The following is a 19957-nucleotide window of genomic DNA, read 5'->3' on the forward strand; positions in this document are numbered from 1 at the left end:
ATGGACAGAATATGCTTTGATAAAAATATCCAGTTGTCCACAAATCAGAATTCTAACATACTTATCTTAAAGTCTATAATTTCTGAGTCTAATTTATCTATATTCAGTTTTACCAAATTATGTAAAATTCCTCCTTCTTAATTATAAATATATATAGCACATTCGGTTATATTCTTCTCACTTTTATTTTTATTTGAAATATAGTGCACATTTGTATATTATAAACTTCAGTAGAAAATTCTTTGTTTTTAGTAGTTTGATATAAGAGTGTCAAAAGTATGATTTTAACCATAATTTGTATTTGTTAAGGATTTTTTCTTGCATTCACCGTTTGAGAGTAAAACTGCATTTACTGTATACAACTAAAAAAGAATCAATAGCACATGCCTTAAGTTACCAGTGTTATTATTGTTTCTGAAGTGAGAAGTTGGATTAAAATTGTAAATCTGTTTCAAAATGAAGATTACAGAGGTGATAATCTTTACTAATAGTATATCCAAACTTATAGTGCAGAACGATATGATGATAGCTGTACAAACTGTAAAATTATTGTAGTCAATGAATTTGTAATATTGGAAATACTTGTATTTACTAATTTTGAGGCATGAACATATATGCAGGGTTTATACAAGTCAGGGTATTAATATGCTTCTTTGATGCTAAACCCAGGCCTTTGGATTAATGCCATATACATGCAAGTGGTATTATAACACGCAAGTGGTCATTATTTTGAGATGGAAGGCTACAAGCAACATTAAAGCTATGCTATATATGAAACAAACACCAAGTAAACTGGAGACGTCAACCTGGGATTTGGATTCTTTTCAACAACTTTTGTTTTGTTTTATTTTCTGATTCCAGTTCTTAGTGTATAGAAAAATTCATTTGCTAGTTAGAGAAATTTACCCTTAATCTTTGAATTTTTGAGCAACAGTTGATTTGAAATAACTACCTTGCTAATGTTGTTACTACAATATGCAATAGTATTGGAGTAGGTGAATGGCTGATTGCAAAAGATAAGTGAAAATAGGAAAAATATTAAAAACAAACAACAAAAAAGAATCAAGACATGTAAAATATATTTGTTTTCTGTAATATGTACTTTGATTTTTCACCTCCTTGGGGATTTAGTTTTTGCCCTTTCCATATTTGAAAATGCTACCAATTTCAACAAGCTCAAAATGGGATATAAAATCCTAAAAAGGGGGGACTGGGTGAAGAGTCATGGAGTGGCAATAGTGATGAGGACCAGGATCAGTGATGAGGAGCCTGTAAGTGGCACCTACTCTTATGAGAAGGTGAGACTCTCCAACAGAGTTTCATTGGCCAAGAGCTCAGGTATCTGAATCAACATTGTCCTAAATTGAGAGTTGACCACAAAGGATAATAACTCCTACATAAATTACGTTATAAGAACAATCATCAGAAATTATGCAAAGCTGAGTAGATACATGTCTGGTGACCTAACTTGAACATCCTAGCTAAGTTATGCACACACCAATCTGGCCTTGGTAACTGTAAATCCATCAGTTCTCCAGTTTTTCTGAAAATATATAAAACTCAATAATAATGACTTAGATAAAATCATAAAATGTATGGATTTGTCTTCATCTCCAAATTCTCCTTTCTCTGCCATTTGCTGGCCATGCCTACCTTTCCCCTTCCACATCCCATATGTCTTCCTTTTCTTCTAATTCTTTCATCTTCTCAAAACTAGAAAAATTCTGATAATGATCATTCAAACTGTTTCAGTGTAGAAAGCGAAAGTCAAACTACTTAGGAAAAAATAATATAACAGTAACTAAATTCATATAAAATATGTAAATGGTGGGTTTGAATTTCAATCAATATGTGATCCTAACCTACCATTCACATTGGAAGGGGTATCTGTGTGTTACTTCTAAATGTGAGAAAAAGAACCTTGTCCCTTTTAAGTAACTTTCAGGCATCAGCAAATATATGGACAGCACTTTCTTGGGCAAAAGGCCCAGAAATCACACTGTACGATTCTGAAGGTCAATCCAGGAGGTGAGTCTTACTTAGTTCTTTCAGGCAGCTGTAGTCAAGGGAATCAAAAGACAGACACCATTGTCTTGCTGAGCTTGAGCCCTGAGGATGTCAATCAGAGATGTGTCCTTCTCGTTATGGCCAGAAGCCCTTTTTCAGAACCTTCCAAAACAGAGGATGGTATATTCCATCATTACTAGTCTTTCAAGGAGTAGAAATCCATCCCACCTAGTGAGACATTATACCTTACAATTTTGAATTTACTGAAAATTATCATTAATTACTCATCTAAGCATGGGTATCACTTTATTTAAATTTTGGTTTTTCCTTTAAAAATTAATTATACAGTTGGTAGAAATTTGGGGAAAATACAGAAAAGATTCTTGTCTCTTACACTTTACATTGTAAAAACATTCTGCTCCTGTTAAATATTCTTAGAAAATACAATTTTTTGTGTGTGTGGAAGGAAGACTGGCCCTGAGCTAACATCTGTTGCCAACATTCCTCTTCTTCCTTGAGGGATATTGTCCCTGAGCTAACATCTGTGCCAGTCTTCCTCTGTTTTGTATGTGGGGCACTGCCACCACAGAATGGCTTGATGAGCAGTGTGTAGGTCCACGCCTGGGATCCAAACGTGCAAACCCCAGGCCACCAAAGCAGAGCACGCTAACTTAACCACTGCACCACTGGGCTGGCCCCAGAAAATGGAGTTTTAGTGGCTTCATGATATCTATCTGAATGTCCTATAGTTTCATATACATTGCTGTAAATTTTGATTTTTCCAAATTCCATTATCATAAATAATGAAGTGATGATCTTTACTGTATATTTTCCCTGACTTTATAATTATTTCAGGAGGACAGATTCCTAAAAGGAAAAACACTGGATGAAAGGAAATAATTTTTTTAAAGTTTCTTGCTACATATTTTCAGAATTCTTACAAGAGAAGTTGTAAAAACTCTCACCAGAAATGTATGATGAGTACAATAACTTTTTAATCTTTGATAAAATTAATAAATTGATCTTTGTAATATAGAGTTCTTGAAGGAAAAATCACTTTCCTTTGATTCATGATCACTTCTTCCTCCTCCCTCTTACTTCTTTCTCTCTCTTCAACCATTGAGTACAAGTGGCCTCTCTTTTTTCTGGGGGTTATCCACATTTGGAGGGTTTCAAATAAATCTAATCTATTTAAATAAATGTCTATGGTTGACGAAATATAGAAACCTAATTGACTCTATAGGTCTCTATCCATTTTCTTCTCTTGCTTTCCTAACGTTCAACTGAGAGCTTCCCCTGGATTCTGTTTCTTAATAAAGTGCACAGTAATTTTGTCTGGTACTCTGGGCACAGGGAATGTCAATAAATAGTAATTGATAATAAGGTGTACATACAACAAAGGGCACACATCTCCAAATTTTTTGCAAGAGAAAATAATGAGACTGAACTGAATAAGCTGCCCCATAGTGCTCTTATTTTTCTTTAATATTTACTGTCATTTAAGTTTGTTAAAAAGGAAACACTTACATATCTGAGAGAGTAACAAGGATTTACCAGATGTTAACATGTAGAGGAAACTGGTTGATGACAATATTGAAACCTCAAATTTTTAAACATCTGTTCTGGCAAAGAGACACACATACAGGCATACCTCGTTTTATTGAGCTTTGCTTTATTGCACTTGCAGATACTGCATTTTTTTTTTTTTACATATGGAAGGCAACACTGAAAACAATTATATTTCTGGCAACACTACAATCGAGCATTTATTGGTGCAGTTTTTCCAAGCAGCATTTGCTTACTTCATGTCCCTGTGTCAGATTTTGGTAATTCTTGTAATATTTCAAACTTTTCCTTATTATTATACTTGTTATTGTAATCTGCGATCAGTAATATTTTTTTTAAGATTTTATTTTTCCTTTTTCTCCCCAAAGCCCCCCAGTACATAGTTGTGTATTTTTAGTTGTGGGTCCTTCTAGTTGTAGCATGTGGGATGCCACCTCAGCATGGCTTGATGAGTGGTGCCATGTCTGTGCCCAGGATGCAAACTGGCGAAACTCTGGGCTGCCAAAGCAGAGCATGTGAACTCAACCACTCGGCCACAGGGCTGGGCCCCTGCGATCAGTAATCTTGATGTTACTATTGTAATTGTTTTGGGACTCCCCGAACCGTACCCATATAAGACAGTGAACTTAATCGATAAACGTTGTATACGTTCTGACTGCTCCACTGACGGGCCATTCCCCTGCCTCTCTCCTTCTCCTCGGGCCTACCAATTCCCTGAAATACAACAATATGGAAATTAGGCCAATTAATAACCCTGCAATGGCCTCTGAGTGTTCAACTGAAAGGAAGAGTCACACATCTCTCACTTTAAATCAAAAGCTAGAAATGATTAAGCTCAGTGAGGAAGGCATGTCCCAGGCCGAGATAAGACAAAAGCTAGGCCTCTTTTGCCAAACAGCCAACTTGTGAGTACAAAGGAAAAGTTCTTGAAGGAAATCAAAAGCTACTCCAGTGAACCCAGGAGTGATAAGAAAGCACAGCAGCCTTATTGCTGATGTGGAGAAAGTTTTAGTGGTCTGGATAGAAGATCAAAGCAGCCACAACGTTCCCTTAAGCCAAAGCCTAATCCAGAGCAAGGCCCTATGTCTCTTCAGTTCTGTGAAGGCTGAGAGAGGTGAGGAAGCTGCAGAAGAAAAGTTTGAAGCTAGCAGAGGTTGGTTCTGAGGTTTAAGGAAAGAAGCCGTCTCTGTAACATAAAAGTGCAGGGTGAAGCAGCGAGTGCTGATGTAGAAGCTGAAGCAAGTTATCCAGAAGATCTAACTAAGATAATTAATAAAGGTGGCCACACTAACAACAGATTTTCAGTGTAGACAAAACAGCCTTATATTGGAAGAAGATGCCATCTAGGACTTTCATAGCTAGAGAGGAGAAGTCAGTGCCTGGCTTCAAAGATTCAAAGGACAGGCTGACTGTCTTGTCAGGGGCTAATGCAGCTTGTGACTTTAAGTTGAAGCCAATGCTCATTTACCATTCCAAAAATCCCAAGGACCTTAAGAATTATGCTAAATCTACTCTGCCTGTGCTCTATAAATGGAACAACAAAGCCTAGATGATAGCACATCTGTTGACAACATGGTTTATTGAGTATTTTAAGCCTACTGTTGGGACCCACTGCTCAGGTAAAAAGATTCCTTTCAAAATATTATAGTTCATTGATGATGCACCTGGTCACCCACAAGCTCTGATGGAGATGTACAATGAGATGAATGTTGTTTTCATGCCTGCTAACACAACATCCATTCTGTAGCCCATGAAATCAAGGTTTCATTTCAACTTTCAAGTCTTTCGTGATTCATGGAAAGAGATCAAAATATCAACATTAACAAGAGTTTGAAAGAAGTTGATTCCAACCCTCATGAATGATTTTGAGGAGTTCAAGACTTCAGTGGAGGAAGTAACTGCAGATGTAGTGGAAAGAGCAAGAGAACTAGAATTAGAAGTGGAGCCTGAAGATGTGACTGAATTGATGCAATATCATGATAAATCTTTAAGGAATAAGGAGTTGCTTCTTATGGATGGGCAAAGAAAATGATTTCTTGAGATGGATTCTACTTCTGGTGAAGATGCTATGAAGATTGTTGAAATGACAACAAAGGACTTAGAATATTACATAAACCTAGTTGAAAAAGCAGTGGCAAGGTTTTAGAGGATTGACTCCAAATTTGAAAGAAGTTCTACTGTGGGTAAAACGCTATCAAACAGCATTGCATGCTACAGAGAAATCTTTTGTGAAAGGAAGAGTCAATAGATGTGGCAGACTTCGTCATTGTCTTATGTTGAGAAATTTCCACAGCCACTCCCACCTTCAGCACCTATCCCTCTGATCAGTCAGCAGCCATCAGCAAAGAGATTACAATTTCTGAAGACTCAGATGATGGTTAGCATTTATTAGCAATAAAGTATCTTTTAAGTTATGCACATTGTTTTTTAGACATAATGCTGTTACACACTCACTAGACTACAGTATAGTGTAAACATAACTTTTATATGCACTAGGAAGCCAAAAAATTCATGTGACTCCGCTATTGTGATATTCACTTTATTGCGGTGGTCTGGGACCAAACCCGCAATATCTCTGAGGTATGCTTGTATATGTAACTTTATCCAGTTTAACTGTGGGCTAACTAAAGTAAAATATAATGCTAGAACTTAACTAGCACACCTTGCCCTATTATACCATACTACAGTTTGCAGAATTTTAAAGTTCAAGTAGGCTGAGGGGAAAATGTCCATGCATTATGTAGAGAGCCTGATTGATATTTTTATAGGAAAACTCCTTGTCATGAAAATTATATGTTTAATTTACTGTGTTGCTAAAATAATTAGTTATTGAAACATACTCTACCTTAATACTTTATATGTTCTAGAGCTGTGTGTATAAATATATTGTGCATGGAATGCGTTTTATAATAAATATGCTAGTTGAATTTTTAATCCAAGGAGACCCCAGAGAGGATTATTTTATGGAGTGAAAAATAGCCTCTAACATTTGCTGTCTAGGTCTATATTTTTATAGCTGTTATTTTCCTGAAACAAAACACCTTTTCTGAATAGTTACTACTCCATCTTACTAAAATTGGGAAGCCTCTTTTTGTCCATTCTTGGGTAGAGAAATACTTAATTTCAATACCCTAGAAACAAGCGATTCTGGTGTTAAATTTGATACCTAATTCTGCAAGTGGCAAAGAATACTGTTGATGCTACAAAACCGTTTGTTGCTGAGTTGTGCAAGTGATGCAAATATGACCTTCCTTTCCAGAGGTAGGGAAGTCCGTGTTGTCTCGGTTTTTCCATCCACAATTACTCTTTCAGTTGTCAGTTGTCGTGAGCAAATATAATGCCATTGACTTTGGTTTTATTGCACCATAGGGATTGTACAAGACATATTTTCTCTGACAAACTCGTATAAAAACCCATAAAACTTCCCTTTCACTCTGGATAAAAGCATTCGTATCCAAAGTCCAAGTTTTAGATGAAAAATGATGTACTTGTTGCCCACTTAAGAGAGACATGTAGATCAGCATAGTTCTACTGCCTGAAATAAAGCTTCTGAGACATAAATTAGAGCTTCTGGACAAATAGGCACCATAATTAAAGCATGTGAAGACAAATACAGACTGGTATTATAATTATTTAAACTGATGGTGTTCAGTTCTACTCAATCCAAATTTATTGTGCCGTGATAAATGAAAGTAATAAGTCTTGACAGCTGTAGTAGTCTGATATGTTACTTTTGAAATAAAAAATGCCTTAAAATTGTCATTCTAAACTGAAGAGGAACGTTTTTCGTATTAGTATTTAGTTAATATTTCACATCCTTAAACAAATGATAAATCAATAAATGGAAGATAGTATTAGTATTCTTACATCATTATATGACCTAACTTTATATGAATCTCACAGATTCTCAAAATCAAAGTCTTTGTTTAGTGATAGGCAGGAGGAATAGGTTGGAAAAAATGCAACTTTACATATCTGCTTTTAAAGTTGCTGTCTAAGTGGAAGTCGAACTTCCTTCGTTAAATGCTCAAGGCCTAGTGCTAGGACCGGCTCGCAACTCAGAGAAACATGGAGATGGGGATTAGAACAGCTCCAATGGGCCATTGATATTTGAGGGTTTGGAAGCCAGTTGAAACACTTGTTAAAATGCCTTAAAAACTAGAATAGAGACTATGTAAGTGAGTCTGCTTGTTCTTACTCTGGAAAAGGACCAGAAGGGAGAGAGGTGGGAAGAAAAAAATGGTCCAAGAAACAGTGTTGTCACAAAACCCATGCAGAGAGTCCTTTGAAACTCCCTACTCCTAGTCTAGTTATGGTCTTGTTTGTTGGACACCGACACAAATCATGCAGATTGTTCTTTTGCTACAGCTCTAAGAGTACTATCTTATTTGTTGTTAGCCAGCTAAGAAACTAGATTTGTGTAACTCTTCACAATTCTAGATTTAGGAACATCATGAAGTGGAGTGAAGACTTGACATCAAGTCAACTCTTTCTCTTTAACTGATGAGAAAACAGAGAGCAAAAATGGCTACATATTTTTATATCACATAATTTACAAAAACAAACATCGTCGTCATCATCATTTTCTTCTTCTTCCTCTTCTTTTATTATTTTGGTTATAATAAAGAGGCAGCATATGACAGTGGTTCAAGGTTCAGATCATTCTGTCAGACAGACCTAGGTGACAGTCCAGTTCTGTCACTTACTACTGCTGTATCCTTGAACAAACAGCCTTCATTTTTCTTCTTTTTTTTTTCTGCTTTATCTCCCCAAATCCTCCCTGGTACATAGTTGTATGTCTTAGTTGCAGATCCTTCTAGTTGTGGCATATGGGACGCCACCTCAACGTGGCCTGACGAGCGGTGCCATGTCCGCCGCGCCCAGGATCCGAACCTTGGGCCGCCGCAGCGGAGCGTGCGAACTTAACCACTCGGCCACGGGACCGGCCCCAGCCTTCACTTTTCTAATCAATAAAAAAGACACTATGATAACACCTACCTCTATGGAGTTAACTGGGTATTTAATGAGATAATGCATGTAAAGATTAGTACATTTCCTGGTACAAATTAAGTAGTCAATACATGCTTGCTGCTGGTAATTGGGATATTTTAATGCTATATATAGGATGCTGTATATAGAAGATTCCTGAAATCCATTTTGAATGTCAATGATTGTTTGATCATGCTTACATTTTTACTAAAACGTCATACTGTGGTAGCATACCTGAGCGTCGTTACAGATGAGATAATATTTTAGAAAATTAATCTCCATCTATATGCATAGTAATGTGTATGGACAGAAATTGTTATGCATATGCATACTATATACATACTAAACTTTTCTAGTTAAATGAGACTTTATCTTAAAGAAATTATTGATTTTAGATTACTTATTTGACAAGTCTATCCAAATGCATACAGTAAGTACATAGTTATAACAGAAGAAAATGATTCCCATCCTTTAAAAAAAATGAACATGTGGGGCCGGCCCAGTGGCACAGCAGTTAAGTTCGCATGTTCTGCTTTGGCAGCCCAGGGTTTGCTGGTTCAGATCCCGGGTGCAGACCTACGCACTGCTTATCAAGCTATGCTGTGGCAGGCATCCCACATATAAAGTAGAGGAAGATGGTCACAGATGTTAGCTCAGGGCCAGTCTTCCTCAGCAAAAAGAGGAGGATTGGCAGCAGATGTTAGCTCAGGGCTAGGCTAATCTTCCTCAAAACAACAAAAAAAATGAACATGTAATGGACAGTATGCCACATGAATTTATAAATGACCACCAAGAAGAAAGTAAGAATGAAAAAAAGTATTTTTCTAAAGAAATTCAGATATAATATTTTTTAAGACAGGGACATGAGGATGATTTTACAAAACAAAGCATCAAACCATTATGCCTGTCAAGTTCCTCCTGAAGGTTTTGGTGATAGTGATATTCATTTTATAGAAAAACACTACTTTTCCTCTGACAAGCACTGTTATCACAAAGCTTTCTCAGTCGTTCTTAATGATTGAAGTTTACTAGCATAGAAAAATGCAGTGAGTATCCTTTGTTAACAAGAACTCCTTCTGAATTTGCAAAGTAAATGCCAATTTATCAGAAATAAACCTATCAAAGGACATTATGGTGTAGAATATGGAAAGAGGTTTCAGGATAAGAGTATGCACCACATGACTGATGTTCATTAAAATAGAAACTATAAAAAGACCCACATCATTTAAAATTTGAATATAAAGAGAGATGTTCTTCCATAAATTTCCTCTTGAATTTTGGCTAAATAACTGAGCATGCCTAAATTATATGCAGACTCTTCATGAAAGATAACTTGTGCTTGAATACAATTATGAAAATAGGATGCCAGTATTTTATGGTTTAACGTTAAAACACTTAGCATTTCAGTCATACCTTACTCCAGCAACTTACTATCTTCCTCCAGATTTGTGGGTAAATTGAATCATCATAATTTCAGAGAATTTTCCCTTCATTTTTGATTGATCTTTAATTAGTAGTGGCTTAACATGTCAGTTTTAAGAGGCTCTGTCCCCTAGTCTCTCTTAAGCAGCTAATGATCAATGAAAGATTTATATGCACAAGGGAAATTTGCTATTTAAAGAATCTCTGTGGTGAATAATTTTATATAAGAATCCTTTTGCAATTGAATCATCACCCCTATAACTTTTCTCTGTGGTAGTACAGATTTTTACATTTTCATAAGATGTATTTCTTCAATATGAAACTGCAAATGGTATTTCTAACTAACCCAGATAAAGGATCATCCACCCATCGCTTCAATATGACTTTCTCTTGTCTGTCAGTGGAAACTGATGTCCCCATTGTGACTTTTTCCCTCCCTCCCCTGAAGAAATATCAAATTTTATTCACCAGCTTCATAATCAACAGCATTTCATTTTAATCTAATTCTTCGAAAATCAATGTGGTAGGGTAGAATATCTCATCCAATTATGACAAAACAGTTTATTTTCATAAGGGATACACTTTGAAGGCCATTATACTATCTTATCTGCCTTGATTTTGTTGTAATGTATCCTAATATAATGATTGCCCATTGTGTCATTTGTTTTTCCATAGCTATAGCTATTCTTATTTCCAAGTTTTGATGGAGCATTTTGTATTTTGATTCTTCTCAAATTTATATGGCCCTTTTCATTACATCATTCTGCTGATCACTTCTGTGTTGATATGTATTTAATAATGTTTTTCTTTTTAATATGAAAGTATACACAATGACATTTGATTTGTTACTTTATGAATGCCTAAACATATGCTCCAAAGTATTCCAGATAAGCCCAATGCATGGAGTATCCAGAAGGTTTTAAAACGTGCGCTTCACAGCAAACTCTCATGGAGAGGCCTCTTTTCCAGTTCACGACACACAAGCTCAATGTTACTTTCTCAGAAACACTAAAGATTTTTTAAAATTTCTATTTAAAATTTGTAAAATCTAGTTACAGTGTATATTATCTAATTGAATAGTAAAAAAAAGAAAAGAAAAGCCCTAGAAAGAGTTTTTATTTTCCAAAATTCGTTTGTGTTGAAGTAAGTCTTGGGCCAGTGGTCTGGTCAGAAGATACCTCCCACTTCCACTTCTGGTCCATAGGAAGCATATGTGAAAGACCTGAAGTTGCTTAGCATTCCGAGAGTCGGTAATTCCCTCTCTCCTCCCACTTCCCCTCAATGGTCTTCTCTTTAAACTTATAGGCAGGCTACAGGCTTTCTCACTCTCAGAGAATTTTTGTTTGTAATTTAATAAAAGCACAGCACCCACTTTAGACTTGCCTGCCAAAGAATTGTGTTTATAGAAACTTGGCAGCTCTTTGAGTAGGAAGAGAGCAAAGGAAAGTGCATTGCTTTTCTGGAAAAATTAAATCAAATGCATCCTGTCGCATCAAGCCATCACTAGAAATAGGATACTTACAACATGACAAGTTCTAGGAAAATTTGAGATTATTACCACAAATATTCAGTAAGAAGCCGTTATGTGATATAGCTTAGGGAAAGTTCAGTAAAAGTATTTTTGTTTTCTCCTCTTAAAAAGAAAGTTTAGTGTTGCTGATGAACGTGTATTTCTGATTTGATAATGTCAATTATCTTGGCAACTTTAAGACTTTTAATTCATTGATTAAATTTTTAAATGTTTTCTGAATAATGTACCTAATTTTGGCTAAAATTACTTGGAATGTAATTAGACTATTATTATATATTCTGCTTATTATGTGTAGCTTGTTTATAAGTAGTATGAACATTTGCTTCAGAATTTTTGTTACATTATATTTATAAAAAGATTTATACCAAGATATCTTTCTTAGATATAAATGTAATTTGTGATCATTATTTTTTTGAAAACAAAAGCCCTTCTCAATCTCCCATGAGTAATATATTTTCACTCCAATGCTGTTTATTAGGATTTGGTACTAATTAGAGAGTGGGCATAACATTTTTATATAAATGTTAAGAGATAAATAAAATCTGTGAATTTTATGTTAGATGAATACATGAGCTATTAACTTCAGGGGAAGTTAAGTATCACAGAGAACATCAGTTATTATATGTGAAACAAATGTTAAATCAAGATGAAGTTCTACTGTTGACAGATTCCAGGACAGACAGGCCTTTATTTTCGTTCAGTGACTATTTACATGCATGAAATAAAATAGAGAATTGAGGCAAGTAGATAAACAATTTAGAGGGAAAGTAATCCAAAAAGGTTTATTTTTTGTCTCCAATAGATGGCTATTTCAAGCAAAAGTTAATTTGAGGGATTTTTTCTGATCCACTTCCTGTGCCTGGACAATTTCCACTTGAAGAATCACAGGTTCTGATATTTCATCGTCAGGGTTCTGATCACAAGTGACAAACCACTTAAAAGGCAGGAGCGGTGCTGGCCTCAAGGACAACTGGAATAATGCTCGGATTTCTCTCTTTTTCTTCTCTGCTTCTCTCTGCAAGTCATAGTTTTTTATAGAGGTAGAGCACGGCAGGGGGGTGGGGGAGCAGACAGGGTGAGGACAGTGCTTTGCCTAGTTCTTCTAACTGGGAGGAAAAGTGGAATTTGGAACTCTAGCTCGTGCTGGAGATTCCCTGAGGAGGAATCCTGATTGGCCTAGCTTAGGTTACAGATCTAAATTTTAAACACACTACTGTGGCATCAGAGGTGAGAAGCGTTGGCTCAGTGGCTATTGGATCCTCTCTCTCCTGTGGTGAGGAAGCCTGTATGTTTTTGGGAATACATGAATGTGTGTCTGTGTTGAGATGGGGCTTATACCAGATGAAGGTGGGGAAAAAGCAATAGTTATTACAGAGGCTATGTTTTCATGTTCAATATTTATTTTCTTTAAAGTCCTTGGTTAATCCACATCTTATTAATTTAGCTATCATCTTTATTATGTCTCTTCATTAGCTTAGTGGGGTAAAAATTAGCCAGCCTGATGTCTTTGAGTACAGTCTTTCTCAGACTGAAAACTCTTCCTTGCCTCTTGTCTCAACCGGTACTGACACCCCTTCTGTATCTGAAGTATATTCTCAGCTCCGCCTAAATTCATCTCATCACCATCTCTGTATGTTATCTCTCAACCTTGAACCTAATGTCAACCGCAAACCTAATGTCAGATTCTCAGCTGTTAAAGACATTTTCAGGTAAAAGGAATGATTCCTGAAAAGATAGAAATGCTGCAGCATTGGCTTTAAAGTCAAGTTCATGTAATATAAATGAGTAAAGTAAGGCCAGGTGTAATGCAATAAAGACGGGTGGGGACCACAGTGAAGTGGGGAACATATGTCCTACTTAAAGGCATTCAAATTCATTTTTTATACCATATGGGCCAAATAAAACATGTGTGGTGTGTAGTTTTAGTCTAATGGCCTCAGTGTCTGATTCGTTTGTTGGTAGATCCAGTGTTCACACCACCAAATACAGTTGCACTGTGGAGCCTCCTTAAAAATCATGATTTACAGTAGGATCTGGATTCAGAATGGCTATCATGGAATATGAATCTGTTCCATCATGCTATAAGTTGGAACATGCTACAGACTGATTTGTAACATTTTTGGAACAACTAATGTAATAAGATCTATCATCCAAGAATCAAGGAGTTCAGAGTAACATAGTTAATTATGAGAGGAGAATCACCTCATCAGGTGATACAAGAATCATGGAAGTAGAATCAAATGGGAAAATTGTCTTTAGCAATCTGGCCTCACAGAGAAATAATTATGCCTATTTTGCTATCACAGACTTGCTAACTTAATAAAAGTAGAAACTTCTGTTAACAATCCCAGCAGACATTTTTACTTACTACTCTCTCTACAAATTTTCCTTGGATTTATCTCTGCTAAAGGACCCATACTTGAGAATGGGCATTACCTAGTTTATTTGCAAAGTGCATCAAGAAAAGGATGGACATAGGGGCCAGCCCCCTGGCACAGTGGTTAAGCTCAGCACATTCCGCTTCAGCAGTCCGGGTTTGTGGGTTCGGATCCCAGGCACGGACCTATACCACTCAGCCATGCTGTGGCAGTGGCCCACATATAAGGTAGAGGAAGACTGGCACAGATGTCAGCTCAGGGCTAATCTTCCTCAAACAAAACACGAGGATGATTGGCAACTGATGTTAGCTCAGGGCTAATCTTCCTCAGGAAAAAAAAAAAGATGAATTATAGGATCCATGATTATCCTTGCCTTATTAGTTAGAACCTACGGGTAGTGGCTTTCATGAATTTAATGCAATCAGCATTCCTATCTATAATCATCAGAGTCAAGAGTTGGGGCAACTGAGAGTAGAAATCCTATAATGGGCATTAGAATTTTTAGTCAAAAATACCAAAAATTAAAACAAAACCCGTTTGTTAGACTCTCAGTTTATTCTGGTAAGAAAACTATCTTTGTAAATTGGAATAATTCTGGATTCACTGCTTAAAAATATTATGTTTGCCTGTTGCCTTGAAGATTAAATCCATTCCCTTCACCATCTGAGCCCATTTTCTCTTCATAGTTTCATTTACCCTCCTACTAAGCCCACACCATATGCCAGGCACTCTTGACCATACCACGGACTATCCCGGCTCTATCCTTTACACATGCAATGCCTGCCATCTGGAATTCCCTCTCCTGCTTCTATCCCTTGTACCTATCAAATTTTAAGATGCACCTCAATGTCACCATTATGAAGCCTTCCCTGACTCCACTCCCACTAGGCAGAATTAAATAACACTTCTCAAGTGCTAGGAAGTCTCTTTTTCACACTTTCATTAGAGCATTTTTCTTATCATTTGGTGTACATATCATTGTGTGTCAATTTCCCTTACTGCACTTGAAACTCTTAGAGAATGGACTACAATGTTTTCACCTTGACATCCCTAATATGTAGGTCAATACCTGATACACAAAAATATATGAATGAAAAAATCATGTGGCATTCACTCAATAAATAAAAAGCAACATTTATAACTCCCCCTTTTCAGTAGCTGTATACTACAGAATAACAGAATAAACCACACTGAAACTGTTGGTTTTGATTTGATTGCCTTGTATGATTGAAGATCCTTCTTCATGGATGAGGGAGACAGATAAAGAAGGCCCCAGGGGTCTGGCTGAGCTGTGAAGATCTAACTAGGAAACCCAGCAATAAATCAAATCCAGATCAGACAGAGAAGGAAAGATCAGATGGCTATTGAAGGTCAACAGAGCAGTAGGTTGAGTTTAGAGAAATAAATAGGGGTTAAAAGAACACTTACTTATCACAGTTCAGCCAGGAAACTGATCAAGGTTAGAGGATTAACTGGCATCTTGAATTTAGGGCAGATCTCTGAAATTTAGTCAAGTAGACTCCATAATCTCAGGGGCCCAAAATGAGAAATGGGCTCACTAGTTCTATTTACTACTTTGTTATTGAATGTCTACTAGGCACAAGCTCTGCTAAAAGCTACATAAATAGATAGATAGATAGAGCCTGTCCACAAAGACTTCATATTACAATCTTGGTTAACCTCAAGGATGATCCTTGTTCCTCAAGAAGAGGCCAAGACTTTCTGTCCTTGTTTATAGTTTCAGCCATGAGTGAATGTCAGCTCTCATTCAAATGAGCTTTTCAATCAACCAGAAAGCCAAGGCCCTGTAGGTACAGCTTTCCTTGATTAATGGTCATATCTGTCTTTGCTCTTGGAGTGTCTTACATTTGCAAGGCATTTTCGTGTATTGTCTCACTTCATCTTTTCAATAGTCTTTGATGTTTGTATTGTGACGAAAGTTTATGTGCCGCACTTCTTGGGACTTCTCTATACATTAGTGTATTGATCATTGCTTCCTTCTTCACTCTTTTGTTAAATCCTAATTGTAATGCTTTCTTAAATCCATGCCTCTTCTATAATATTTAGAGTAGTCTCATCCTTAGGGACTACTTTATTTCTATTGTATACCACTGTTAACAGATTCTGAGTCTCATCAAATAGAACATCTAGTAATAATGCAATAGAATGTGAACTTGTCCTTGAATTTTTTCTCAGGCTTTTTTTTCCCTGTTTAGTCGCATGTCTCCTAGATCTGCTTCTGTTCATCCTTGCCTCCTATTTTCTCATTCCCATTTTTTTGTACTTCTCTCTTAAGTACATTTTAACGGACACTTTTCTTCTTCCACTGATCTTCAAGCATGAAATTTCTTTTGAAGGCACTTAAGAAAATGCAAGTACTTAGAACGTTCATGAACAGAATGTCCCATGAGCTGCAAAATTTAATGGGAGAAAAATAGATAGAGAAGTCAGCTAGTTCATCAGAGTTTTTACTCTTTAAAAAGCAACAAGTTATAATCCTTTCTTAAATAGCAAGCAAAAAGCAAGTGGTCTCATTTCACTTCTTAAAATAGACAAAGTGAAACTAATAATTAACTTGTCAGTTTACTGTGGCTTTTAATTCCCTGTACATAAAGTTGAATTTTCTTGGTTTAGGATTGACATTTTCTTTCTTAATATGATTATCTGACTATATATAGATAGGTAACTTAAAGCCAGCTAATAATTGTTTGAGCATTTGAAGCTAAAAACTATGTAGACATTAGTGAATTATCCATTTAGAAAACCTGTAACAATTGGATCAAAACTAATGTTAACCCAGAAGTTAAATTGGATTTATGGTATTTTTATGAGATTTATAGTACATCTTGCACACGTGTTGTAAATATGTGTTAACTTTAAAGAACTTGGTAAGGTTTTCATAGAAATAGAAATACTTTTATAAACACTAGTATCAGAAAACTTCCACCAATTGTGAAAATGATTATAAGAATGAAAGTAGTATAGTAACTAAGTGAACACTTTATTTTAAACTTCAGTGACTAAAAGAACCTAAGCATTAATTTATTTTATTTTCACAATAGCATAATATTGAAAACAAGATGGAAATTGACTTTATTCTAACTTATGAGAAGAATTTCTCAATGGGGAGATAAGATTAAAATTCTCAAAGTTTATTAAAATAATGATCAGTTCAACCCTTAAGTGCAGAAGAGCATTTTGTATTCACTTTGATAATTCAGAACACATGGATTTTAATTATTTTAATATTACAGGTTGACATTTTCACTTTTCATTTATTTTTTTCCCTCCAAAGAAAGAGGTCCTTGGCATCATGGCACACTGATACAAGCCATTGGGTCAGTCTTGCCACTGACTAATTAAGTGAGAATCTCAGTCGCCTGAGGATCTTCATCTTCAACTGTCTATGGCAATGCTTTTTAACCAGGAATGGATGTCATAAATACCTGTAGAGCTTTTACAAAACACATGTTCCCAGTTTCCTAGCTCCCCTTCCTCCCCCTATACCTGATTTATGACATCTGGAATGGAGGCTGAGAATCACTGTTCTCTGTCCTGTTGGGACTTTGAAGTTCTACAAACAGAAAATTCTTATAGTCATATGTCTGTATATCTGTATCTCTTCTGACCTGGTATGTCTATACTTTCTGGAGCTCTTTGCTTTGCATGTGAGGGAGCTAACAGACACAGACACATCTGGATTATTTCATCAGTCAGGCTGTTATTGTCAACAAAGCGCGGCTCTATAACTCAGGCACAGAGGGTGCAAATGAGATCTGAATATCCTTCCAAGTGGAAGCTCTATACTCTACTGGGGAATGAAGATGGCAATGAAGTGGAGAAAAAAGGCACTTCTCAAGGCATAGTGGAAATTCCACAACAATTTGAGTCACTTACCTTACTAAAAACTTATCTTGGTTTCTTTCTTGGTTTGCTTAGCTGCTGTAACAAATTACCACAAACTTGGGGGCTTAAAACAGAAGAAATTTATTCTCTTACAGTTCTGGAGGCCAGAAGTCTGAAATCAAGGACTACACTGCCTCTGAAGGCTCTAGGCAGGAATTTTTGCCTTGTCCAACATCTGGAGGCTGTCAGCATTCCTTGACTTGTGGTCACATCACTCCAGTCTCTGCCTTTGTGGTCAACATTGCCCTCCTTTTCTTCTCTGTATTTTTTTCCCTTCTGTCTGTCTCAAATCTCCCTCTGCCTTTCTTTTATAAGACACTTGTCATAGGATTTAGGGCCCACATGGATAATCAAGGATGATCTCCTCATCTCAAGAGCCTTAATTTAATTACATCTACAAAAACCCTTTTTCCAAATAAAGTAATATTCACAGCTTCTGAAGATTAGGATGTGGACATATCTCTTGGGGGTGACTACATTCACAAAAAATGTGATATTGAGTACGAAGTTCACAAGATGAATGAACAGTGAAGTGTCAATAAGAACCCTCATTAAATAATTATCAGGACCTGCTCCCAGGCATGTGTGTGCACAGTGTGCATATGCATGTGTGTTGTGCTTTGTGGTAATTGTTTTTTACCTAAATAGAACTTTTTCCAGGTAGCCCTTGAGGTTACCAACTGGGAAAGACATCATTAGAAGTTGTACATAGCACAAGAGTTTTAAAATGCCCAATAAATGAAGCAAAGGAAAGCATTCCTTTAACGCTTTTCCAAGAAGAAAAACATAATAGTCCTTGTAATTCTGAGAGGACAAAGAAAGCTAGATCCTAACCCTTCAGAGGTGAATTTGGCAATATTCAGTTGTTCTTTTACATTTGGCAAGAGTTGATCCACCTGCAATAGAAGAGAATGTCTGCTCATAAATGGATTGGTAATTATATCTACTAATGGAAAATGGTATATTGTTCCAAAACAAAGTCTTCATAATCCACAAATAAAATGTTAAGAATAATGCCTTTCTCCGTTAGTAGACATCCTGGATATCTAGCTATAACAACTAGAGGCATAACTTTTTAAAACTATGGAGATAGTCACTTTGGCGTTGTAGGTCTTATGATTTATGAGCAGAGTTATAATATTAAAAGTTTGCAAGGTACTAATAAGAAATTGTTTATTTAATCAAGCACTTGTTGAATACTTGCCATATGTCTAGCATGGTGTTAGGCAAAGTGGTAAGTAAAACCAAAAAGAATGTACTGTTAGAGTTTAGAGAGGAAGGGCTGATTTCAAAAACAGGATCAAGCAAACCCTTGTTGTGAAAATGTCATGTGAGCTACACCTTAGTTAAGGAGTGGGATTTAGGCAGACAGAGATGAAGTAGAAAGGCATTGCTGAAAGACCAGTGTTAGGAGAGGCACAGAGATGAGAAAACATGTGTTGGCTTTGGGAGCTGTGCAGTATTACAGCCAACGGAAGCACTTCAGCCAGCTGCCCTGATCATAAAGAGTAATGCCAGAAAAATGATGACTATATGTACATTTTCACTAAAGTGAAACATCCACTCCACTCAAGGTTTAAAATTTTTCAAAAAGAGGGAAGGAAGAGAGCCCAATTGGTAAAGTAGTCTTGTAGACTGTAGAATGAATAAGAGAAAAAAGAAGCCAGACACCAGAAAACCCACTGGGAAACTAATTGCCTAGGTGAGAAGTAATAGATTAGGATCTGAAAAAGGTCAGATTTGGGGGGATCAGCTTTCAGAGAAAATTAGAGGTATAAATCTTATTGATGTATCAACTAATAGGAAATAAAGTTGACAGAGAGAGGAATCAAAGAAAATAGGTGGTAATTATGGCAGACTGGGAGGAAGGTGATGACAGTAATAATAAGAATGTCAAAAAGAGGAGCAATATTTGGAGGAAATCTGTTGAGTCAAACTGTGGTTACAGGACTGTGGTACATTTTGCCAAGGCTCTCCCACGACTAGAAATGTAGACATAGCTTGGGTGAGATGTTGGGGCTGGACAAGCATTTGGGAGATCCTCCTGGAGAGGAAGTCAAACAATTATTAGTCTGAGAGATAACTTATTTTTCTCACACTGTCTCAACTTATTATTGTAGCAATTAAGTATACTAATTTCTGAATGTCTTATTTTCCT

The 19957-nt window shown here is 36.3% G+C and overlaps 1 protein-coding gene across 1 annotated transcript in view; it reads left to right on the plus strand.

The window, feature by feature from the left end:
- Window positions 1–19957, plus strand: part of IL1RAPL1 (interleukin 1 receptor accessory protein like 1) — a 1275105-nt gene that overhangs the window by 993799 nt on the left and 261349 nt on the right. The gene's annotated exons all lie outside the window — the stretch shown is intronic.

The sequence above is a fragment of the Equus caballus genome, chromosome X (assembly GCF_041296265.1).
Source record: "Equus caballus isolate H_3958 breed thoroughbred chromosome X, TB-T2T, whole genome shotgun sequence".
Lineage (NCBI taxonomy): Eukaryota > Metazoa > Chordata > Mammalia > Perissodactyla > Equidae > Equus > Equus caballus.